Source organism: Hordeum vulgare, chromosome 3H (genome assembly GCF_904849725.1).
Source record: "Hordeum vulgare subsp. vulgare chromosome 3H, MorexV3_pseudomolecules_assembly, whole genome shotgun sequence".
NCBI classification, from domain to species: Eukaryota; Viridiplantae; Streptophyta; class Magnoliopsida; order Poales; family Poaceae; genus Hordeum; species Hordeum vulgare.
This window is the reverse complement of record NC_058520.1, coordinates 121,663,483-121,690,157: the sequence shown is the minus strand read 5'-3', so window position 1 is coordinate 121,690,157 and position 26,675 is coordinate 121,663,483.

The following is a 26,675-nucleotide window of genomic DNA, read 5'->3' as shown; positions in this document are numbered from 1 at the left end:
ATGAGGAGATGCTCAAGGGGCCTTGCCCTAAGCATAGCACCCCAGATGCCCCGTCTGCACACTCTTGGGAGAACTGTTATGTGATGCAGGAGTTTCTCATAGAGGCTACTAGGAATCATCAAGGGGGTAATGGCGGAGGACATCCATGTTAGTTTGGTTCTAGCGGGTCACATGGGGGCTCATCCGACGGGTTCCCAAGGTCCGGCTCTCATGGGCAGGGCAGCTCGGGCGGCAGCAATGGATAACACTCTTTCCAAAATAATCAACAACATAATAACTAGGGCGGTTTCTAGATCAATCCAAAGCAACTAAGCAGTGGTCAGTACCACGTCTTCACCACCAACACCTGCAAGCGCGATAAGAATGTCAGAGGGTGATTAATATGGGAGAACCGCCAGTCCCCGGATATTTCAAATGGTCAGAACAACCCATTACTTGGAGTAGGGCCGATCACCGGCCCCGGGTTGATAACCTCGGCGACTTAGTGCTGGTGGTGGCGCCTTAGGTTGGGGGTACACTCTTTCGAAGGTTCTCATGGATGGTGGGAGAAGCATTAATATCCTATACTACAACACCTTCCAGTGAATGAATTTTTCCTAGGACGACCCGATGCCTTCAACGACAGTTTTTCATGGCATAGTCCAAGGCAAGTCTACATATCTAGTCGGGCGGATCAAGTTAAATGTTGCTTTTGGTGACGAATCCAACTATCGGAGTGAGGCTCTAATGTTTGAGGTGCTCAGAATCAAGAGTCCCTACCATGCTTTGTTTGGATGGCTGGCTTACACTCGTTTCATGGCCCGGCCCTGCTATGTATATCTTAAACTCAAAATATCGAGTCTTAAAGGTACCACCACAATCAATGGAAATCGAAAAATAGCTCAAGAATGCGAGGAAGAAGACGCGGCCTATGTTGAGTCGGCGTGTGCGGTGGAAGAGTTTAGATTTCACAGGGCCAATGTTGACCTGGCCGACATGAGTCCTCTCAAGAAACCTACTATTGATGTTGATCCGCCCCTCAAGTTCCAGCCAACGTACGATACCAAGCCAGTCAACTTCACCCCGGGCGACTCGTCTAAGCAATTGACTATTAGGACCGGCTTGGATCCCAAATAGGAAAGCACGCTTATCGAATTCATCCATGAGAATCGGGAATCTTCACATGGAAGCCTTCAAACATGCCAGGAGTACTGAGAGAATTTGTTGAGCACCAACTTAACGTGGATCCAAAGATGAAACCAGTTCGACAATACCTCCGTCGTTTTAATGAGGAGAGATGCAAGGCTATTGGGGAAGAAGTCGCCCGGCTCATAGCTATCGGGTTCATCGTCGAGGTTTTCCATCCGGAGTGGTTGGCTAACCCGGTTTCAGTTCTGAAGAAGAATGACACTTTCACATGTGTATCGATTACACCAATCTCAACAAAGCTTGTCCAAAGGATCCTTTTGCTCTCCCCATATCGATCAAATCATTGATTCTATGGCGGGTTGTGAGCGCTTGTGTTTCTTGGATGCATACTCAGGTTACCACCAGATCAAGATGGCTAAGGAGGATCGAGAGAAGACAACTTTCATAACCCCTATTGGTGCTTTCTCCTATGTCTCTATGCCCTTTGGGCTCAAGAGCGCGGGAGCGACTTACGAGCGTTACATCCAGAATTGTCTGCACGACCAGATCGGGAGCAATGTTCATGCCTATGTTGATGATATTGGGGTGAAATCTCAGAAGAAGGAGACACTCTTGGGGGATCTTAAGGAGGCGTTTGATAATTCGAGTATACCAGATGAAGCTTAACCCAGCCAAGTGTGTTTTTGGTGTTCCTGCAGGCAAGTTACTGGGTTTTCTCGTGTCTCAGCGGGGCATCGAGGCTAACCCGGACAAGATCAAGGAAATCACTTCACTTGGTAAGCCGACCAATATCAATCACATCCAGCGCATGGCGGGTCGTATTGCGGCACTGAGCCGGTTCATGAGCCGCCTTGGTGAGAAGGTGATTCCTCTTTATCAACTGCTCAAGAAGACACATGATTTCGTCTGGACAAAGGCGGTCGATGAAGCTTTCCAAGCCTGCAAAAAACAATTAGTCGAGCCGCCCGTTTTAGCTGCCCCGACTGATAAAGAGCCCATGCTCCCCTAGATCGCTGCTAATTCCAAAGAGGTAAGTGTGGCAATCTTCGTTGAGCGCAAAGAAGAGGGTAAGGAATATCCAGTTTAGCAGCCAGTATATTTTGTTAGTGAGGTGCTAACCTTGTCCAAGCAGCGGTATCCACATTGGCAGAAGCTGGTCTTTGGAATTTTTATGGCAAGCCGGAAACTGAAGCATTACTTCCAGGAGCATCCAATCACTATGGTCAGTTCAATTCCGATTGGGGATATCATATAAAATAGATAGGCCACTAGCCGTATTGCTAAGTGGGCAATTGAACTTGGCCCCTATCATGTGAAGTATGCACCTCTAACAGCCATGAAGTCTCAGGCGCTAGTGTATTTCATTAACGATTGTACTGAACTTCAGCTTCGGGAAGATAGGTCGAACAATACATACTTGACTATACATTTTGATGGCTCCAGGCAATTAGAAGGCTCGAGGGCCGGAGTCGTGTTATCTTCTCCAAAGGGTGACAAGTTTTTTTGTGTTCTGCGGCTTATGTTCCCCTGTACCAACAATACAGCTGAGTATGAGGCCCTCTTACATGGGCTTAGGATAGCTAAGGAGATGAACCTTAGCCGGGTCAGGTGCTTGGGCGACTCAGACTTGGTGGCTCAGCAGGTGTCTGGAACCTGGGACTCAAAGGACCCTTTAATGGTGGCTTACAGACGGGCAGTCTCTGATGTGGCGGGTCATTTTCATGGCTATCAGGTTGATCACATTGATCGATGACGCAATGAGGCGGCTGATGCATTGTCACGACTTGGATCTCAATGCAAGCTGGTTCCGCCTAATGTTTTCATGGACGTTCTTCACAACCCCTCGGTCATGTTACCAACCAAGGAAGATATAGCAATCCCTCACCCAGAACTACAGTTGGTGGCGGCTCTCTGGACGATTCCTAATTGGACGGTGCCATATTTTGTTTATCTCACTCGAGGGGAGCTTCCAGCTGAAGAACTTGTTGCTCGCCAGTAGTACGACGATGCAAATCCATGGTTATTCATCAGGGCGAGTTGCATAAAAGAAGTGTCGGCGGTGTTTTTCAACGTTGTGTTTCCCATGAAGAAGGCCGTGATATCCTTAACGAGATTTACATTGGCGACTGTGGCCACCATGCTGGCTCACGGTCTTCCTTCTCCAAAGCATTTTGACATGGTTTTTATTGGTTTATGGCTCATGCACACGCAGAAGACATTGTGCGCAAGTGTGATGGGTGTCAAAAGTATGGCCGTCAGGCTCATGTGGCGGCTTAGGATTTATGCATGACCCCAGTCACTTGGCCTTTTGCAGTCTGGGGGCTTGATATGGTCAGCGTGTTCAAGATGTCTTCCGACAAAAAGAATCATCTGCTGGTGGCGATTGACAAGTTTACCAAGTGGGTTGAGGCGGAACCTATTAGAAATTGTGAAGAAGAGACAACAATCAAGTTTCTAAAGAAGCTCATCTTTCGACTTGGTTATCCCCACAGTATCATCACTGATAATGGCACCAATTTATCACAAGGCGCCATGAAGTAGTTTTGCCAGCAGGAGCATATCCGGCCTTATGTATGTGTCGTAGCGCATCCACAGTAAATCAGGAGATTTTGCATGGGATCAAACCCCGGCTCATGGCTCCCCTGCAGCGTACTCCGGGTTGATGGGTTGAGGATCTCCCCGCGGTACTTTGGAGCATCAGGACGACGCCAAACAGATCCACTGGTTACACTCCCTTTTTCCTCGTTTATGGAGCTCAGGCAGTTTTACCAAGTGATATACAACATGATTCTCCTCGAGTCTCCTCTTACGTTGAAGCAGACAACGAGAAGGCACGTCAGGATTCCTTGGACACTTTAGAGGAAGAGCATGATTTGGCAGCAACGCGATGGGCTATATATCAGCAAGACCTACGTCGCTATCACAGTCGTAGGGTTAAAAGCCCGGTGTTTTAGGACGGCGACTGTAGCGACCCGACTCAAGACGAGTCAAGCCTCTGGTGTTTCCGTACCATCCCAAGATCATGCTGGTACACACACAGTACATAATGTATATATTCAAGAGTGCAATCACACAGCTTTATTAATCGAAGTCTCATAAAGAGTACTTTATTACCATAAAGGATTACAATAAAGTGGTTGAAGGCCAACTCATGAGATTATCTAACGAAGACTAAGCGGAAGCATCAGGTAGACGAGTCCATCCGACTCCAAGGGCATGTCGCTGAGCGTAGATCGTAGCCTCACTCCTGGTCGGAAAAGTATTATGCAGCATGATACGTTGCAGCCGTGTAGGTCAGCATATTGAATATGCCGGCAAATCATCAAAGAGAGGGAGTAAAATAATAATCAACTATCTCTACATGCATATTTGGCTGGGGGGGGGCTACGTTTTGCATAAAGCCAGTTTTATCCTACAACAAAAGGGGTTGAAAGCAAAATATTACTACGATGTTTGTTGTTAACGAGATGGTTCCGCCAACCAGTTCTCGTACCCGAATAGTTGTTAACACCCACATCATTATTAAGTTGTGTCGAGAGTTCAGGGGAAATTCAATGCCTTCGGCTCAAGTTGTCCATGACCGTGGACACGGCTAATCGATTAGGTTGGGTACTCTGCAGAGTTTTGCACACGTTCCTCACAAGATTTGATCGCCTCCGGGTTTGTCCTCGCACTTCGGGGTGTTTGAAGACCGGATGATCAAAACATGGTCTTTCAACGGGTCCCTCTGAATTCCTGTCGGTGCCCATCCATTCCTACCGTTCATCTACATCTGCTAGCACCGCCTGTCCAGAGTCGCCGCGTTGTCCAACCAAGCCAGAGCCCATAATGACTTGTGGCTGTGCAGGTAAGCCTTGCGTCTTGAAGTCTTCGTCCGTCTCTTCAAGCCTGGGTGAAGCTTTCCGCGGGATGACATGGCCTCTCCAGCATCCTGGGCATCCACTGGGTTCTCCAGGGAGCCGATCAACCGTCCTTCACCCAGAGTTGCATTGCGTCCAAGGTCTTGAAAATCTTGTCTTAGTCCGGTCTTGATTATTATATCAACCTCGCATCACTCGTGGTATACACTCAACCGATAACCCGTCTACTCAAGCATAGCATTAAGAAATTGTCGTCCCGGGGCCAAGTATCGGGGTTGTTGTGTTCCTACCACATGATACTACAACTTACACTAAAGTTTCCAAGTACCTAGGCAGCATGCAAATTGGGCAAAGAAGGTGATCTACTATGCATTGAAAACATAGGTAATATAACATGATCAAAGATGACTTGCCTTGATGATAGTTGTCCTGCTCGAGCGTCTCTAAGTAACACGCTTCACACTCCGGATGATCTACCGATACAAACACAAAGCACACCATAAGCACTTCAATCATGCCACAAGTAAAAATAACATCACATGCAATGATTTGCGAAAGCCTAAGCAAAAGAGTTTATCGCGCGCCGGTATGGCAGAAACTTGTTTCTGTTGAAAACACCAGTAAAAATACTTTACAAATTCTGAAACTTCTACCACAGTAAGATTTTATCACTAGAAAACAGTAGCAAAAAGAATCAACTCAAAATCATTTTTCAAACTCCTGGAATAGGCAAAACAGTGTTTGAAATAAATCTGCTCTAACTTATATTTAAAAGTTTCACACATAGACAAATTATATGTTTTTAAAAACTACAGGCAACTTGTGAGCTACTGGAAAAAGAATCAATGTCATTGGACTTAGGGATAAAAAGTTGTGACCAAAACAAAATTGAAAGTTTTTGTTTTTGTAAAATAAACAGAAAAACATAAAACTACTAGTAGCTAACCGAGAGGTACACGTGTCCAGATGCTATTGGCTGCGGTGGTGTTTGTTTCAAAGCTACGGGCAAACGGCCTACGGCTAAGCAAAATCGCCGGCTAAAACTTAAGTGACAAAAAAACCTACTGGTTTTCTGAGATAGACCGAAGAGGTATCTAGTGTTTTAATCCAGGCCGTTGCATGGGATCTAAGGGCTAAAAATAGAATGCATGAAATAACGAGGAGAGAGAGAGGGCTACCTTGCTGGCAGAAACTTGCACCGGCGAGGAGGGCTGGCCGGCGAGGGAGGGGAAGCTCCAGGGGCGGTGGGGCTTCGGGGGAGGTGGCGGCGGGGTCCTCCTCCGCGGGGGGGAGGCGCTCGGGGGAGAGGGGGCTCCGGGGGGGCTCTCTGCAGGGCGGCCGAAGGGTGGCGTAGCCTCGGGCTGCTGCTGCTGCTGCTGCTCCGGCGGCAGCTCGTGGTGGCGGCGGCTAGGGCGGCGGCGGCGGCTTCTAGGGTTGGGAAGGGGTCGGCTGAGGGTGGGGGCTTTATATAGGCTGGGTGGAGGGAGTAGAAAGGAAAGGGAGAGGGAGCTTTGGGGAGGAAATCGTGGCTGGTCTCGGGCGGCATGAGATACAAGGAAGGGGGAGGGAGGCGGCGAAGGAAGGTGACGGGGAAAGGCTTGACCAGGTGGGGGTGGTCCACGGGCAGAGAGAGGGGAAGGAGAAGATCTGGCAGGGGAAAGAAATCGCTGGTGGGAGAGGGGGTCGGGTCGGTTGGGGCATGCTGGGTACGTGGGCATGTGCCTCGTGGTGCATGGGCACATGCGGTACTGGCTGGGCTGAGCCTTTGGCTCGGCCTGGCCAGCTTAGTCCAGTTTTTTTTTAAATAACAGAAAAATATAAATATATATATATACAATATATATATATACAATATATATATATAAAGATAAAGATATATACGCATATAGTATATATATATATATAAATGTTAATATAGACATAAATAAATATAAAATAAATCCACTTAATAAATAATAAAGGAACCCTAGTTCCTCCTAATGCAATTTTTTTTAAATAGTTTTAATGCAATAGGCCACGCAAAAAGCATTTGAAAACTTAGGTAAAGATAATTTCGGACATTATAAAAATTTGCAAAAACCAAGTCGGTAACTCCAAAATAATATTCGAAACGTTATGCACTTTAATTCGACAGGGGAGAAGTCATATTATCTCCACTCCAATAAATTTGCCCGCAGTCACATAACGAATGGAATTTTCAGAAGAACACAATAATGCATAAAAATATGAGATGCATATGAATGATCTATTAACATCCGAATTTAAGAAAATTGGGATGTTACAAACTTACCCACCTTAAGATGAATCTCGCCCTCGAGATTCGGGTTGGCTAGAAAATAGGTGCGGGTGGTCTCCACGAAGATCCTCTTCTCGTTCCCAGGTGGCTTCTTCCTCGGTGTGGTGGCTCCACAACACCTTGCAGAACTTGATGATCTTGCTGCGGGTAACTCTGTTGGCAGTCTCGAGAATCCTGACGGGTTTCTCCTCATACGTCAGATCACTGTCAAGTTGTATGGCCTCTAGGGGCACTGTATCTCTCAACGGAACATCGGCCATCTCAGCGTGGCATTTCTTCAACTCGGAAACATGGAAGACATCATGAACTCCGGACAATCCTTCCGGCAGTTCCAGTGTGTATGCAACTTCGCCTCTACGTTCAAGAATTTTGTAGGGGCCAATGAAACGAGGTGCTAATTTTCCTTTCACACCGAATCTCTTGATTCCTCGAAGTGGAGACACCCGAAGATATGCTCGATCTCCCACTTCGTACGTTACTTCCTTGCGTTTGCTGTCGGCATAACTCTTTTGCCTAGACTGAGCTATCTTGAGTCGGTCACGAATAAGCTTGACCTTCTCTTCAGAATCTCGGATAAGGTCAGGACCAAAAAGTTGTCGGTCTCCAACTCCATCCCACATCAACGGTGTTTTGCACCTCCTTCCGTATAGAGCTTCGAAAGGGGCCATCTTCAGACTGGTCTGGTAGCTGTTGTTGTATGAGAACTCGGCATACGGTAAATTATCATCCCAACTAGACCCATAGTCTAGTGCGCAAGCTCTCAACATGTCCTCCAGAATCTGATTAACTCTCTCGGTCTGTCCATCTGTCTGCGGGTAAAAAGCTGTACTAAACTCCAATCTTGTTCCCAAGGTTTCATGCAGTTGGTGCCAAAATTTCGATGTGAACTGAGTCCCTCTATCGGACACAATGCTCTTCGGTACTCCGTGCAGACATACGATCCTCGTCATATATATCTTTTCCAGCTTGGCACTCGTGTAAGTAGTCTTCACCGGAATGAAGTGAGCTACCTTGGTCAAATGATCGACCACAACCCAAATAGAATCATAGCCAGAACGGGTCCTGGGTAATCCTGTGATGAAGTCCATACCAAGCTTTTCCCATTTCCATTCGGGTATCGGCAGAGGTTGGAGCAAACGTGCTGGCTTCTGATGCTCGGCTTTTACTCGCTGGCAAACATCGCATATTGCTACGTACTCGGCAATGTCTTTCTTCAACCCTGTCCACCAGAAACTTTCTTTCAGATCCAGATACATCTTAGTGTTACCGGGGTGTATCAAGTACGGGGAATCATGAGCTTCCTGAAGTATCAACTTCCTGAGTTCGGGATCATTGGGAACATAGATGCGATCCTCAAACCATAAAGTTCCGTGTTCATCGTCACGAAAACCTTTAGCTTTCCCGTCTTCCATTTTCTGCTTAATCTCAGCTATCTCCTTGTCAGCTTTCTGTGCTTCGCGGATCTTTTCCGTCAAAGTAGACTAAATTTCCAAAGTGGCAACAAATCCTCTTGGAACTATCTCCAATTTGAGCTCTCGGAGATCATCGACTAACTCCTGGGGTAATCCTCCAGCTGTGAGCGTGTTCACATAACTCTTGCGGCTCAACGCATCGGCTACAACATTTGCCTTGCCTGGGTGATAATGCAATCTCATGTCATAGTCCTTGATCAACTCTAGCCATCGCCTCTGTCTGAGGTTCAACTCCTTCTGCGTGAAGATATATTTCAGGCTCTTGTGATCAGTGTAAACATCACAACTATTTCCGATCAGGAAATGTCTCCAGGTCTTGAGAGCGTGCACTACGGCTGCTAGTTCCAAGTCATGTGTGGCATAATTCAACTCATGAGGTCTGAGCTGTCTGGATGCATAGGCTACAACTTTGCCTTCTTGCATGAGTACTCCTCCGAGTCCTTGACGAGAAGCGTCACAGTAAACCTGGAAATCCTTCCGAATGTTCGGCAATATCAGCACTGGGGCTGTAAGAAGACGTTTCTTCAACTCTTGAAAACTGGTTTCACATTCCTCAGTCCAAACATACTTGGATTCCTTCTTTAACAACTCGGTCATGGGCTTGGCAATCTTTGAGAAATTCTCAATGAACCTCCGGTAATATCCGGCAAGTCCGAGGAAACTGCGGATCTCCTTGACTGAAGTGGGTGCTACCCATTCGGTGACTGCTGCGACCTTGGCAGGGTCCACTGCTATTCCTTCTCCTGAGATGACGTGTCCGAGAAATCCGACTTCCTTCAACCAAAACTCACATTTGCTGAACTTTGCATACAGCTTATGCTCTTGAAGCTTCTCCAGAACTAGATGCAGATGTTCCTTGTGTTCCTCTTCATTCTTGGAGAATATCAGTATGTCATCGATGAAGACCACGACAAACTCGTCCAAGTATTCCATAAATACCTTGTTCATCAGATTCATAAAATATGCCGGAGCATTAGTCAGTCCAAATGACATGACCGTGTACTCATACAAGCCGTACCGAGTGGTAAAGGCTGTCTTGGGTATATCCTGTTCACGAATCTTCAACTGATGATACCCGGATCTAAGATCGATCTTTGAGAATACGCGAGCTCCAACTAACTGATCGAACAGATCGTTGATCATCGGCAAGGGGTACTTGTTCTTGATGGTCACATCGTTCAATGCACGATAATCGACAACCATTCTCAAGGACTTGTCCTTCTTTTCAACCAAGAGCACTGGGGCTCCCCAGGGTGAAGAACTTGGGCGAATATACCCTTTGTCCAATAACTCCTTAATTTGCTTCTTGATTTCTATCAAGTCATTTGCAGGCATCCGATAAGGTCTCTTGGATATCGGTGTTGTTCCGGGTAATAGCTCAATCAAGAACTCAATCTCTCTATCGGGTGGCATGCCCGGTAATTCCTCCGGAAATACATCTGGATACTCCTGTACGATCGGTACTTCCTCCTGGACTACTCCCGTGAGAGAGTTTACTCGCTTACTCCGTGTCGGGCGCTGAGACACATACTTAATCCGCTTCTGCTCGGGGGTGGTGAGCAAAATAGACTTAAGGGCACAATCGATATTACCTTCATACTTGGCCAACCAATCCATGCCTAGGATTACATCCAATCCCTGGGAATCTAATACGATGAGGTCGGTGGGAAAATTATGGTTCCCGATGTTGAGACTCAAAGCATGGCATCCTATCCCGGCTGTCATCATGCCTCCTGGGGAACTGAACTTAATAGGTTGGCTGAGGGTTCTAGTTGGCAAACTATACTTTTCCACAACTACCCTTGATATGAATGAATGCATTGCACCAGAATCAAAAAGTACCAATACTGGACGTGAATTTAGCAAAAACTTACCAACCACAGTATCGGGGTGATCATAGACCTCTTCCACATCAATGTGGTTCACCTGAGCTCGAGGAAAAGGATTGGGCTTCTTAGCTGCAGAGTTGCCGTTGCCGTTGCCGTTTCCATTTCCCTGCTTGTTCTGGGGACAATCAGTGGCATAGTGTGCCGTCTTCTGACACTTGAAGCAAGTGATGTGAGTCAGATCCTTCTGAGCTGGAGCTGAATGCTGCTGAGTGCCAGTACCGCCATTCTTGAAGTTGTTGTTGTTGCGGTGATTCCCATTTCCTCCATGGTTGTGGCCTCCATGGTTGTGCACTGGGTGGTTATGCTGAACGTGTCCTCTAAACTTACCGGATCCAGTCCCGGTATTCCCTGAATAAGGGGTGTAGCGAGGCTTCTGCTGAGTGCCGGAGTTGAACTTTCCAACCCCATACTTTCGCTTGCGATTCTCCATCTGCTGGTGTTTCCCCTCCAAGATGAGGGCCTTATCAACCAGCTCCTGGTAGTTGTTGAAGGTGGCTACCGTCAACTGAATGCTCATCTCATCATTCAGTCCTTCCAAGAACTTTTCCTGCTTGGCCGCGTCATCGGCCACATCTCCAGGTGCATAACGGGCGAGCATGCTGAATTCATCGACGTACTGGGCCACAGTGCGATTCCCCTGGCGTAAGTTGCGAACTCACGCTTCTTCAGACTCATTGCACCAGCTGAGACATGCGCGGTGCAGAACGCTTGCTTGAATTGCTCCCAAGTGACTCCAGCAATGGGATAAGTGGTGGTGTAGTTCTCCCACCAAGCAGCTGCAGGGCCTTCAAGTTGATGCGCGGCAAAGCGCACCTTCTCAGCTTCAGAACAACCAGCGGTGATGAGTTCACGCTCCATCTTGCAAAGCCAATCATCTGCCACAATGGGCTCAATGCTGCTAGAGAAAGTTGGAGGGTTCAACCTCAGAAAACGGGTGAGGTTGTCAGCCTAGGGTGGATGATGGTTGTTGTTGTTGTTCTGGTTTTGAATGATCAGCTGCATGAGGGTGTTTTGTTGCTGGATCAACTGAGTGAGTTCCGGCGGAAAGTTGGACTCAGGGGCGCGTCTCAGAGGCATCTGAGGTTTGTAGAGGGGTGAGATTAGCATAGAACAATGGTCTAAGAGTAATTACACTACCCATATGAATGCAACACACAAGTATCACACCACACATTTTATTCAATCATCACAAAGGTTCACACGAGGGTACAAAATTCGATAATCCTAAACATCGGCCTAAAACGTAAAACGATAAAGTAAATTTGGTGGTCTAGTCTAAGTGTCCTCCTCAGAATAGCATGGTGTCGGGTCCTTCAGTGGAGCTTTCTTCATAGTCCTCTTCGTTGCTGATCACGGGGCCTACGTCTCCTTCGGGATGAAGGTTCTCGCCCATGTCCAGTTCCTCCTCGAGGTATGCAACTCGAGTCTTCAGCTTCTCGATCCGCTCCAGAAAGTCCTTCACTTCCAGCTCATGCTCATAGTGGGCTTCCCGGGATGCATCTTCAAGTTCAAGCTCGCGGAGTGACAGTTGCTTGATCTTCCTGGCGTCCTTGATCGCGTGATACTCCAGAGTTCCGCTGTGCTTCTCCAAGGTCTGGGCATAAGACAAGAGAGCGTCCTTGGTCTTGCTTGAGATGATATCTCCGTCTTCGTTCCTCTGGGATACGGCGGATAGGTCTGGAGAAATAGGGCAACCTTTGTATTCATCCTTGATACGTCCGAGTGCACAATGGATCGCCATGTCCCTTCCGAGAATCCAGTTGGGTGCGATGAACTTGAAATCCATCGGCTCAGTGCGCGGCTGGAATGTCCTTCCGGGAATGTGCACCTCGATCCTGTAGCGTGAATCCTCCGGGTAAGACGAAGTTGGCTTCCCTGTGATAGTCGGCAGAGCAATCCTCAAATCCTTGGTGATCTGCACCAGCTCTTTTCCGAATGGCATAGTGGTGTCGGGCTGGCAAAACTCTGTGAACTTAACAGGGATGAAGGTGGCCATCTAAACATTGGAAAATCGGAGAGAAGTTAGAAATGATCAGAAGAGGAAATAGAAGATTTATAGACATAAGAGAAAATTAGTTTTCTTCCTAAGGCTTTTCCATTCCTAGAGGTTACGTCCTAAGGTCAGCGTGTGCTCTGGTACCATTTCTGTAGCGACCCGACTCAAGACAAGTCAAGCCTCTGGTGTTTCCGTACCATCCCAAGATCATGCTGGTACACACACAGTACATAATGTATATATTCAAGAGTGCAATCACACAGCTTTATTAATCGAAGTCTCATAAAGAGTACTTTATTACCATAAAGGATTACAATAAAGTGGTTGAAGGCCAACTCATGAGATTATCTAACGAAGACTAAGCGGAAGCATCAGGTAGACGAGTCCATCCGACTCCAAGGGCATGTCGCTGAGCGTAGATCGTAGCCTCACTCCTGGTCGGAAAAGTATTATGCAGCATGATACGTTGCAGCCGTGTAGGTCAGCATATTGAATATGCCGGCAAATCATCAAAGAGAGGGAGTAAAATAATAATCAACTATCTCTACATGCATATTTGGCTGGGGGGGCTACGTTTTGCATAAAGCCAGTTTTATCCTACAACAAAAGGGGTTGAAAGAAAAATATTACTACGATGTTTGTTGTTAACGAGATGGTTCCGCCAACCAGTTCTCGTACCCGAATAGTTGTTAACACCCACATCATTATTAAGTTGTGTCGAGAGTTCAGGGGAAATTCAATGCCTTCGGCTCAAGTTGTCCATGACCGTGGACACGGCTAATCGATTAGGTTGGGTACTCTGCAGAGTTTTGCACACGTTCCCCACAAGATTTGATCGCCTCCGGGTTTGTCCTCGCACTTCGGGGTGTTTGAAGACCGGATGATCAAAACATGGTCTTTCAACGGGTCCCTCTGAATTCCTGTCGGTGCCCATCCATTCCTACCGTTCATCTACATCTGCTAGCACCGCCTGTCCAGAGTCGCCGCGTTGTCCAACCAAGCCAGAGCCCATAATGACTTGTGGCTGTGCAGGTAAGCCTTGCGTCTTGAAGTCTTCGTCCGTCTCTTCGAGCCTGGGTGAAGCTTTCCGCAGGATGACATGGCCTCTCCAGCATCCTGGGCATCCACTGGGTTCTCCAGGGAGCCGATCAACCGTCCTTCACCCAGAGTTGCATTGCGTCCAAGGTCTTGAAAATCTTGTCTTAGTCCGGTCTTGATTATTATATCAACCTCGCATCACTCGTGGTATACACTCAACCGATAACCCGTCTACTCAAGCATAGCATTAAGAAATTGTCGTCCCGGGGCCAAGTATCGGGGTTGTTCTGTTCCTACCACATGATACTACAACTTACACTAAAGTTTCCAAGTACCTAGGCAGCATGCAAATTGGGCAAAGAAGGTGATCTACTATGCATTGAAAACATAGGTAATATAACATGATCAAAGATGACTTGCCTTGATGATAGTTGTCCTGCTCGAGCGTCTCTAAGTAACACGCTTCGCACTCCGGATGATCTACCGATACAAACACAAAGCACACCATAAGCACTTCAATCATGCCACAAGTAAAAATAACATCACATGCAATGATTTGCGAAAGCCTAAGCAAAAGAGTTTATCGCGCGCCGGTATGGCAGAAACTTGTTTCTGTTGAAAACACCAGTAAAAATACTTTACAAATTCTGAAACTTCTACCACAGTAAGATTTTATCACTAGAAAACAGTAGCAAAAAGAATCAACTCAAAATCATTTTTCAAACTCCTGGAATAGGCAAAACAGTGTTGAAACTAAATCTGCTCTAACTTATATTTAAAAGTTTCACACATAGACAAATTATATGTTTTTAATAACTACAGGAAATTTGTGAGCTACTCGGAAAAGAATCAATGTCATTGGACCTAGGGATAAAAAGTTGTGGCCAAAACAAAATTGAAAGTTTCTGTTTTTGTAAAATAGACAGAAAAACATAAGACTACTAGTAGCTAACCGAGAGGTACACGTGTCCAGATGCTATTGGCTGTGGTGGTGTTTGTTTCAAAGCTACGGGCAAACGGCCTACGGCTAAGCAAAATCACCGGCTAAAACTTAAGTGACAAAAAAAACCTACTGGTTTTCTGAGATAGACCGAAGAGGTATCTAGTGTTTTAATCCAGGCTGTTGCATGGGATCTAAGGGCTAAAAATAGAATGCATGAAATAACGAGGAGAGAGAGAGAGGGCTACCTTGTTGGCAGAAACTTGCACCGGCGAGGAGGGCTGGCCGACGAGGGAGGGGAAGCTCCGGGGGCGGTGGGGCTTCGGCGGAGGTGGCGGCGGGGTCCTCCTCCGCGGGGGGGAGGCACTCGGGGGAGAGGGGGCTCCGGGGGGGCTCTCTCCAGGGCGGTCGAAGGGTGGCGCAGCCTCGGGCTGCTGCTGCTGCTGCTGCTCCGGCGGCAGCTCGTGGTGGCGGCGGCTAGGGCGGCGGCGGCAGCTGCTAGGGTTGGGAAGGGGTCGGCTGAGGGTGGGGGCTTTATATAGGCTGGGTGGAGGGAGTAGAAAGGAAAGGGAGAGGGAGCTTTGGGGAGGAAATCGTGGCTGGTCTCAGGCGGCAGGAGATACAAGGAAGGTGGAGGGAGGCGGCGAAGGAAGGTGACGGGGAAAGGCTCGGCCAGGTGGGGGTGGTCCACGGGCAGAGAGAGGGGGAAGGAGAAGATGTGGCAGGGGAAAGAAATCGCTGGTGGGAGAGGGGGTCGGGTCGGTTGGGGCATGCTGGGTACGTGGGCATGTGCCTCGTGGTGCATGGGCACATGCGGTACTGGCTGGGCTAAGCCTTTGGCTCGGCCTGGCCAACTTAGTCCAGTTTTTTTTAAATAACAGAAATATATATATATATATACAATATATATATATAAAGATAAAGATATATACGCATATAGTATATATATATATAAATGTAAAATAGACATAAATAAATATAAAATAAATCCACTTAATAAATAATAAAGGAACCCTAGTTCCTCCTAATGCAATTTTTTTTAAATAGTTTTAATGCAATAGGCCACGCAAAAAGCATTTGAAAACTTAGCTAAAGATAATTTCGGACATTATAAAAATTTGCAAAAATCAAGTCGGTAACTCCAAAATAATATTCGAAACGTTATGCACTTTAATTCGACAGGGGAGAAGTCATATTATCTCCACTCCAATAAATTTGCCCGCAGTCACATAACGAATGGAATTTCCAGAAGAACACAATAATGCATAAAAATATGAGATGCATATGAATGATCTATTAACATCCGAATTTAAGAAAATTGGAATGTTACAGCGACTTAGTGCTTCGATTGATTCAGGATCATACAGGCATGCACAAGTTGTCACCACCATGGGAAGGTCCGTTCGTAGTCAGCAAAAGTCTTCACAATGGCTCATATTATTTGGTGGACCTTCGTCCAGACAAGCCAACTTCAGAGGAGGAGACAACCTGCCCATGGAACATTGCTCATCTTCGGCCTTATTATACTTAGAGCCATTGGCTCCTTATCTATGTACATAGGTCAAAAAAATTGTACCTTTTTTTATTTAAAGACAATAAAGCCGACGCCCATGAAATTCAAGGTCTTTGTTGTTCCGGCCTATATGATAAGCATGAGCCTTTATTGTTTTTCCTAAGCCACCCAAGAGGATGAACCCCTATGAGGAGGTCATCTAAACATGGACGCTATTAGTATCAAAGAGGACGAGCCGCCACGCTGCGATCGTTCAAACATGGATGTTGATAAGCCAAAGATGACAAGTTGGCATGATGCATGGTTCAAACATAAGCGCCTATGGTGGTCACGAGTATCAAGCCGACTTATCTAGGGGCTACTAGTCGCCATGTTGTTTGGCAATAATAGCATTATCTTCTGCAATCCTATGCTCATCTTTTCTTCTTGATCATGGGTCATTTGGGGGCTTCCAACTCACTGAGTTTAGCTTTCTCACCCTCTTGGACTGTGAAAAAATAACGTATTACAATGGTTATACTGGATTGTATGTTCGAGCGACTCCCCTTATTGGCCCCGTGTACTCTTGGCGAGTCAATCCATTATGGACCCTGAACTTACCAATGTTAAAACATTGAGGTGTCGTGGAGAGCCAGCATATGGAAAATAGACAAACCATGGGTTCATAGAACTCGCTTCACTGAAGCCTGACTTGAGCCTGATCTGCCAGTCTAAATTATAAAGGTTATTGCAAAAACCTATCTTAGTGTATGACTAGAGCCTTGCAAGCTCATTTGTCTGCCACGACTCATTGAGACGGCTTGTTGAAAACAACTTGACGCCATATTATGGTATTATTTTCCACTGAAGGATCCAATATTCTTACCGGCTTATGGAGAGAAGTTTGGCTATGAAGCCGTTACCTTACGAAGGAAAAATCAAATTGCAAGACAATAAATTTCAGAAAGGCGGCTTATATTAAGGTGATGCAAAAGCTTCAACATGCACGAGGACATAATGAAAAATAGTAGTATTTACATCTAAATGTATTACATGGCTACAAAAGGACAAAGTTTTTCAATATAGCAACCAAGTGGACAGTTCCTCTAGGTTAGAATCTCCCGGGTCAGTCTTGGGGAGACACCTTGATCAAGCCGCTTCTGGGTTATCCTACGTCGAGCCTTCGGTATCCTGGATCTGGAGGTCGCCCATATCCCAGTTGCAATGGATTAAAGCGTGGAATTCAGCTTCTTCATTCAAGATGGGCGACGGGTCAGCATCAGGGGCAAAAAGGTGCTTACGGCGCTTAGGAGTAAGGTCCACTGGTTCAAATGTGGGTTATGGCACACGCTTGTTGGTCTTTTAAACAACCTCTCAACCCTGCTGATTCAAATTACCAGGAATCACCCCCTTCATCTGGTGACTCATCTTCCATGAAGTTGCCACCTTTTTTATCAACCAGGGGTAAGTTTTTCCTTCTTTTTGTATCATATGTTTGTCTACTAAAACTCCGTTTTTATCCGGCCCTCTTATATTTGTAGGGCCAGGGCCAAGAAGAGGAACCTTGACGGATCATTTCTTAATCCTGATGTTCTTGAGCCAGAAAATCTAGACATGGCGGCTTCTAAAACCGCTGGGCGAGTTGACGATCATCAAAAAATCCAAGGCAGTTTACCTCAGCCTGAAATAGAAACAGTTACTGCTTCATCTATGGATGTTGAAACTAACCCAACAACTCATACTGATCCGCCCATTCCTCAGGAACCCTTTGAAGACGTTTCTCGTGACAAGAACACATAAGTGGTCAATATTGGGTCGAGTTATACTGCTCTTGGACCCTTTGATGTGTTGGCAAAGCTTTCCACAAAGGAGGGGGTTGTCTAGTTTGACAAAGGAAAACTAAGCTGGAGCTTCTAAAATATAATACTTTCAGTATTCAAGAATTGCATGGTGGTTATCTTGAGCATCTTTCTGCAAGCCAGCAAGTGGAAATAGGCCTTGTGAATATGATCAAACTAAAATATGAGTTATGCTCCACCTTACTATGTACTCTGTTTTCCATATATCCTCCCGTAGCCCCCAAGGGCCGACTCATCTTCTTGAGATGAGGCGGGTCTTGATGATTTGATTGAAGAAATCAACTTGTAGCCCCCAAGGACCGACTCACCTTTCTGAGACGAGTCAGGCCTTGATGATTTGATTGAATAAATCGACCTGTAGCCCCCCAAGGGCTGACTCATCTTTCTGCGATGAGTCGGGTCTTGATGATTTGATTGAAGAAATCGACTTGTAGCCCCCAAGGGCCGACTCATCTTCTTGAGATGAGTCGGGTCTTTCCTATCATATGTTTAGAAAATATCTGACATGCATTAGCCCCTAAGTACCAAGTATATTGCTCGCAATCTACTTGGGACTTGTTTATAATATTCCTTATTATAGTCATCATGTTGTCCTGCCTTAGGCCTATTGTTACACCAATTTTTTTGTAGGAAACTTTGAATACCACCGAGTCAAAAGTTGTTGACTTGACAAAGCCTCTTGAGGAAAAACTTCGATTATCCTTGGCGGAAATGGAGAAAATCAAGGCAGACTTTGAAAAAGAAAGAAAATCCTTTGAAACTAAGAAAGCCACCATGACCAAGCACTCTAAAGATCCTTAAGATCAACTGAAAATCGTCTCTATAAAGCTATATGGGTTAAAAAGGCATATTGACCACATGACTCAAACCATATTTGGTGAGTATCTTCGGGAGCCTTTCATTAACCGACTTAATACTCTTTCTCTAAGGCCAACCGCATGGCGACTCATGTGCTTGTATCTTTGCAGGCCGCCGTACGTGCAATCTTCAAGATAATTGCTTGTTGAAGCTCAAGGTTGTATATGTATTGACAGAGCAGCTCTATACGAGAAGCTTATGCACAATCAGAACCGTCGCAGGGAAGAAAGAGCCGGTTAAGCTTATAAAAGATGCGTCTGCATTCCTCTCTACAATCCCCAAACAAATTGGGGAACTCAAGAGATCAGCCGCTCGTGACGGAGCCACATATTCTTTGAGACGGGCTCTGGCTTACTGGCTGAGCTTGACCCGGCAAGAAATGACCAGGGGGTTTCCAGAATTAAAGGCGGACAGATCAACTTTTAACGATGAGGATTATTCTCAGTGTGTCTCTGTGGCTCGTAAGTTGGCTAATCAGCTTGTAAGTGACATGTCTTTGAAGAGATATCATCCATCATATGATTCAAACAACACCCGAGTTCAGCCGCCCGTATTTGAATTGGTTAGCCCGACTCCGCAATGTTGCAAGCAACTCTTTTCCCCTCACGTCGACCCGTCGCCTATCTTGAACAAGGAGGCCATATTTGAAGCCTTGTCCCATTGCAACTGGAATTTGGATGATCTTTAGTGGTAGAACCGGCGGCTCAAATGAAGGACCAACTGGGGGCATTTCAGGCTCAAGACCAAAGCAAAGTTTAACCCGGAAAATGTGAAAGCCAGGTTACGAGAAAAACTTTGATTCCACCATTTGGCCCTCGAGTGCCTTGTAATATATTTCCTGAGCCAATAGTTGTATTGCATGTGCCGTGCCTTTGGCATGTTTGTACATACTCATAGTTTTCATCAAGATAACAAGGGGTCTAAATTTTCCCAAATTTCTGTGAACTCGCATTTAGTATTTATGTGTATGACCCAGATAGTGTTGGGGAACGTTGCATGGGAAACAAAAAACATTCCTACGCACACGAAGACCTATCATGGTGATGTACATCTACGAGTGGAGATTAGATCTACGTACCCTTGTAGATCGCACAGTGGTGAGCATTAAGAAACGCGGTTGAAGTAGTGGTACAACTTCGTGGTTCAAATCACCGCCATCCCATGATCCGTCCCACAAACGGTTCCGATCTAGTGCCGAACGGACGGCACCTCCGCGTTCAGCACACGTACAGCTCGATGATGATCTCGGCCTTCTTGATCCAGCAAGGAAGACGTAGAAGTAGATGAGTTCTCCGGCAGCGTGACGGCGCTCCGGTGGTGGTGACGATCTACTCCTGCAGGGCTCCGCCCGAGATCCGCAGAAATCCGATCTAGAGGTAAAACTGGGTGGTGTAGGCCTGAGTTGCACGTGGCAAAGTTGTGTCTCAAATCAGCCCTAAACCACCAATATATATAGGAGGGAGGGGGAGGGCTAGCCTTGAGGCACAAGGCCTCAAGGGTGCACCGGCCAAGGAGGAGGAGGACTCCTCCTCCAATTCGGCTTGGGACGGAGGAGTCCTCCCCTTCCTTCCCACCTCCCTATTTCCCTTTTCTTTTTCTTTTATTTTTGGTATTTTCTTATGTGTTGCCATGGGCTCCTTGGGCTGACTCCACCAGCCCACTAAGGACTTGTGGCTCCACCCTAGGGCCTTGGGCTCACTCCCGGGTGGGTGGGCCCCTCCCGGTGAACATCCGGAACCCATTTGTCACTCCCGGTACACTGCCGGAATTTCCCAAACCTTCCGGTAACCAAATGAAACCATCCTATATATTAATCTTCGTTTCTGGACCATTCTGGAAACCCTCGTGACATCCTGATCTCATCCGGGACTCAGAACAACATTCGGTAACCACACATATAACTCAACTATACTAAAACATCATCGAACCTTAAGTGTGCAGACCCTGCGGGTTCGAGAACTATGTAGACATGCCCCGAGAGACTCCTCGGTCAATATCCAATAGCGGGATTTGGATGCCCATATTGGATCCTACATATTCTCCGAAGAACTTATCGGTTGAACCTCAGTGTCAAGGATTCATGTAATCCCGTATGTCATTCCCTTTGTCCTTCGGTATGTTACTTGCCCGAGATTTGATCGTCAGTATCCGCATACCTATTTCAATCTCGTTACCGGCAAGTCTCTTTACTCATTTCCGTAATACAAGATCACGTGACTTACACTTAGTCACATTGCTTGCAAGGCTTGTGTGTGGTGTTGTATTACCGAGTGGGCCCCGAGATACCTCTCCGTCACACGGAGTGACAAATCCCAGTCTTGATCCATACTAACTCAACGGACACATTCAGAGATACCTGTAGAGCACCTTTGTAGTCACCCAGTTACGTTGTGACATTTGATGCACACAAGGCATTCCTCCGGTGCCAGTGAGTTATATAATCTCATGGTAATAGGTATAAATACTTGACACGCAGAAAACAATAGCAATAAAATGACACGATCAATATGCTACGTTCATAGTTTGGGTCTAGTCCATCACATGATTCTCCTAATGATGTGATGTAGTTATCAAGTGACAACACTTGATCATAGTCAGAAAACCTTGGCTATCATTGATCAACTGGCTAGCCAACTAGAGGCTTGCCAGGGACTAGACCCAAACTATGAACGTAGCATATTGATCATGTCATTTTATTGCTATTGTTTTGTCTATGTATCCACACATGCATCTATCTTTTCATTCAATACAATTATAGCATGGATAATAAACGATTATCTTTAAATAGGATAATAACTATTTATCATTGCCTCTAGGGCATATTTCCAACGGTCTCCCACTTGCACTAGAGTCAATAATCTAGTCGTCACGTCGCCATGCGATTTACATTGTAATAAATCTAACACCCATACAGTTCTGGTGTTGATCATGTTTTGCCCGTGGAAGAGGTTTAGTTAGCGGGTTTTCCACATACAGATCCGTGTGCACTTTGCAAATATTCACATCCTCTCCTTCGACGTAGTCATGGATGAGGTTGAAGCGTCGTTTGATGTGCCTGGTCTTCTTGTGAAACCTTGGTTCCTTTGCTAAAGCAATGGCACCAGTGTTGTCACAGAACAGAGTTATTGGATTTAGTGCGCTCGGCACAACTCCAAGATCCGTCATGAACTGCTTCATCCAGACACCCTCCTTTGCTGCCTCCGGGGCAGCCATGTACTCCGCTTCACATGTAGAATCTGCTATGACGCTTTGCTTGGAACTCTTCAAAGCGCTTATTCCAACTCCGAGATGCTTGCACCAGTCCATAAATGGATAGCTGAAGCTTGCATACTTTGTTAGCATTCTTTGGATCGACAAAACCTTCGGGTTGCATTATATACAACTCTTCCTTAAGAAAATCGTTAAGGAACACCGTTTTGACATCCATCTGCCAGATTTCATAATCAAAAAATGCAGCTATTGCTAACATCATTCAGACGGACTTAAGCATCGCTACCGGTGAGAACGTCTCATCGTAGTCAACTCCTTGAACTTGTGAAAAACCCTTTGCCACAAGTCGAGCTTTATAAACGGTCACATTACCGTCCGCGTTCGTCTTCTTCTTAAAGATCCATTTGTTCTGAATAGCCTTGCGGCCTTCAGGTAGTACCTCCAAAGTCCACACTTTGTTTTCGTACATAGATCCTATCTCGGACTTCATGGCCTCCAGCCATTTGTTGGAATCCGGGCCCACCATTGCTTCTTCATAATTCGCAGGTTCATTGTTGTCTAACAACATAATTGATAAGACAGGATTACCGTACCACTCAGGAGCAGTACGTGATCTTGTTGACCTGCGAGGTCCGATAGGAACTAGATCCAAAGTCTCATGATCATCATCATCAACTTCCTCCTCAACCGGCGTCGCAATGACAGGGGTTTCCCCGTGCCTTGCACCACTATCTAGAGGAACTAGAGGTTCAACAACCTCATCAAGTTCTATCTTCCTCCCACTCTATTCTTTCGAGAGAAACTCCTTCTCAAGAAAAGGTCCAGTCTTAGCGATAAATACTTTGCCCTTGGATTTGAGATAGAAGGTGTACCCAACTGTCTCCTTTGGGTAACCTATGAAGACGCACTTTTTCGCTTTGGGTTCCAGCTTTTCAGGCTGAAGCTTTTTGACATAAGCATCACATCCCCAAACTTTAAGAAATGACAACTTTGGTCTTTTGCCATACCACAACTCGTATGGTGTCGTCTCAACGGATTTTCATGGTGCCCTATTTAAAGTGAATGCAGATGTCTCTAATGCATAACCCCCAAATGATAATGGCAAATCGGTAAGAGACATCATAGATTGCACCATCTCTAACAAAGTACGATTACGATGTTCGGACACACCATTACATTGCGGTGTTCCAGGCGGTGTCAACTATGAAACAATTCCACATTGTCTTAAGTGAGTACCAAACTCGAAACTTAGATACTCACCACCACGATCATAACATAGGAACTTGATCTTCTTGTTACGATGATTTTCAACTTCACTCTGAAATTGCTTGAACTTCTCAAATGTTTCAGACTTGTGCTTCATCAAGTAGACATAACCATATCTACTCAAATCGTCAGTGAAGGTGAGAAAATAACGATATCCGCCACGCGGCTCCACACTCATCGAACTGCACACATCAGTATGTATGATTTCCAACAAGTCACTTGCACGCTCCATTGTTCCGGAGAACGGAGTCTTAGTCATCTTGCCCATGAGGCATGGTTCGCACGTGTCAAGTGATTCAAAGTCAAGTGACTCCAAAAGTCCATCGGAATGGAGTTTCTTCATGCGCTTTACACTAATATGACCTAAGCGGTTGTGCCACAAAAACATGGCGCTATCATTGTTAACTCTACATCTTTTGGTCCCAGTGTTATGTATATGTGTATCATCGCTATCAAGATTCAATATGGACAATCCTCTCACATTGGGTGCATGACCATAAAAGATATTACTCATATAAATAGAACAACCATTATTCTCTGACTTAAACCAGTAACCGTCTCGCAATAAACAAGATCCAGATATAATGTTCATGCTTAACGCAGGCACTAAATAACAATTATTTAAGTTCATAACTAATCCTGGTGGTAATTGAAGTGAAACTGTGTCGATGGCAATTGCATCAACCTTGGAACCATTTCCCACGCGCATCGTCACTTCATCTTTCGCCGGCCTTCGTTTATTCTGCAGTTCCTGCTTCGAGTTGCAAATATGAGCAATAGAACCGGTATCGAATACCCACGCACTACTACGAGAGTTGGTTAAGTACACATCAATAACATGTATATCGAATATACTTGATTTTTCCTTGGCCGCCTTCTTATCAGCCAAATACTTGGGGCAGTTGCGCTTCCAGTGACCCAGTCCCTTGCAATAATAACACTCTGTTTCAGGTTTAGGTCCAGCCTTGGGTTTCTTCGTCGGATTGGCAACAGGCTTGCCGCTCTTCTTGGAGTTACCCTTCTTGCCTTTCTCGTTTCTCTTGAAACTAGTGGTCTTATTGACCATCAACACTTGATGCTCTTTCCGGAGTTCTGACTATGCGACTTTCAGCATCGCGAATAACTCGTCGGGTGACTTGTTCATCCCTTGCATGTTATAGTTCAACACGAAGCCCTTATAGCTAGGTGGCGGTGATTCAAGAATTCTGTCAGTGATAGCCTCTTGCGGGAGTTCAATCCCCAGCTCACCTAGACGGTTTGAGTACCCAGAAATTTTGAGCACATGTTCACTGACACACGAATTCTCCTCCATCTTGCAAGCATAGAATTTATCGGAGGTCTCATACCTCTCGATCCGGGCGTTCTTATGAAAGATAAACTTCAACTCCTGGAACATCTCAAATGCTCCATGACGCTCAAAGTAACGTTGAAGTCCCGGCTCTAAGCCATACAAGACTGCACATTGAACTACTGAGTAGTCCTCCTTACGTGTTAACCAGGCGTTCTTAACATCTTGGTCAGCCGTATCGGGTGGTTCATCTCCTAGTGCAACATTAAGGACATAATCCTTCTTCCCAGCTTGCAGGAGCAGCTTAAGATTACGAGCCCAGTCTACAAAGTTGCTTCCATCATCTTTCAACTTAGCTTTCTCTAGGAACGTATTAAAATTCAGGGCTGCTACTGCGTGAGCCATTGATCTACAACACAAATATTGCAAAGTGGACTTAGACTATGTTCAAGATAATTAGAGTTTAACTTTTCAAATTACTGATAAACTCCCACTCAAAAAGTACATCTCTCTAGTCATTTGAGTGGCACATGATCCAAATTCAGTAACTCAAGTCCGATCATCACGTGAGTCGAGAATAGCTTCAGTGGTAAGCATCTCTATGCTAATCATATCAACTATATGATTTATGCTTGACCCTTCGGTCTCGTGTATTCTGAGGCCATGTCTACACATGCTAGGCTCGTCAAGTTTAACCCGAGTGTTCCGCATGTGCAACTGTTTTGCGCCCGTTGTATGTGAACATTGAGTCTATCACACCCGATCATCACGTGGTGTCTCGAAACGACGAACTGTCGCAATGGTGCACAGTCGGGGAGAACACAATTTTGTCTTGAAATTTTAGTCAGAGATCACCTTATAATGCTACCGTCGTTCTAAGCAAAATAAGGTGCATAAAAGGATTAATATCACATGCAATTCATAAGTGACATGATATGGCCATCATCTTGTGCTTCTTGATCTCCATCACCAAAGCACCGGCATGATCTTCTTGTCACCGGCGCCACACCATGATCTCCATCATCATGATCTCCATCATCGTGTCGCCATCGAGGTTGTCGTGCTATCTATGCTATTACTACTAAAGCTACAACCTAGCAATATAGTAAACACATCTGCAAACACAAACGTTAGTTTAAAGACAACCCTATGGCTCCTGTCGGTTGCCGTAGCATCGACGCGCAAGTCGATATTAACTATTACAACATAATCATCTCATACATCCAATATATCACATCACGTCATTGGCCATATCATATCACAAGCATACCCTGCAAAAACAAGTTAGACGTCCTCTAAATTGTTGTTGCATGTTTTACGTGGCGGCTATGGGTATCTAGTATGACCGCATATTACTTACGCAAAAACCACAACGGAGATGTGAAAATTGCTATTTAAACTCTCCAAGGACCGCCTTGGTCAAAACCAATTCAACTAAAGTTGAAGAAACCGACACCCGCTAGTCATCTTTATGCAACGAGGTTTCATGTCAGTCAATGAAACCAGTCTCTCGTAAGCATACGAGTAATGTCGGTCCGGGCCGCTTCAATCCAACAATACCGCCGAATCGAGAAAAGACTAAGGAGGGCAGCAAATCGAACATCACCATCCACAAAACCTTTTGTGTCCTACTCGAGATAACATCTACGCATGAACCTAGCTCTGATACCACTGTTGAGGAATGTTGCATGGGAAACAAAAAATTTCCTACGCACACGAAGACCTATCATGGTGATGTCCATCTACGAGTGGAGATTAGATCTACGTACCCTTGTAGATCGCACAGCGGTAAGCGTTAAGAAACGCGGTTGACATAGTGGTACAACTTAATGATTCAAATCACCGTCGTCCCACGATCCGTCCCATGAATGGTTCCGATCTAGTGCCTAACGGGCGACACCTCCGCATTCAGCACACGTAGAGCTCGACGATGATCTCGGCCTTCTTGATCCAGCAAGGAAGATGGAGAAGTAGATGAGTTTTCCGACAGCGTGACGACGCTCCGGTGGTGGTGACGATCTACTCCTCCTGCAGGGCTCCGCCCGAGCTCTGCATAAATCCGATCTAGAGGTAAAACTGGGTG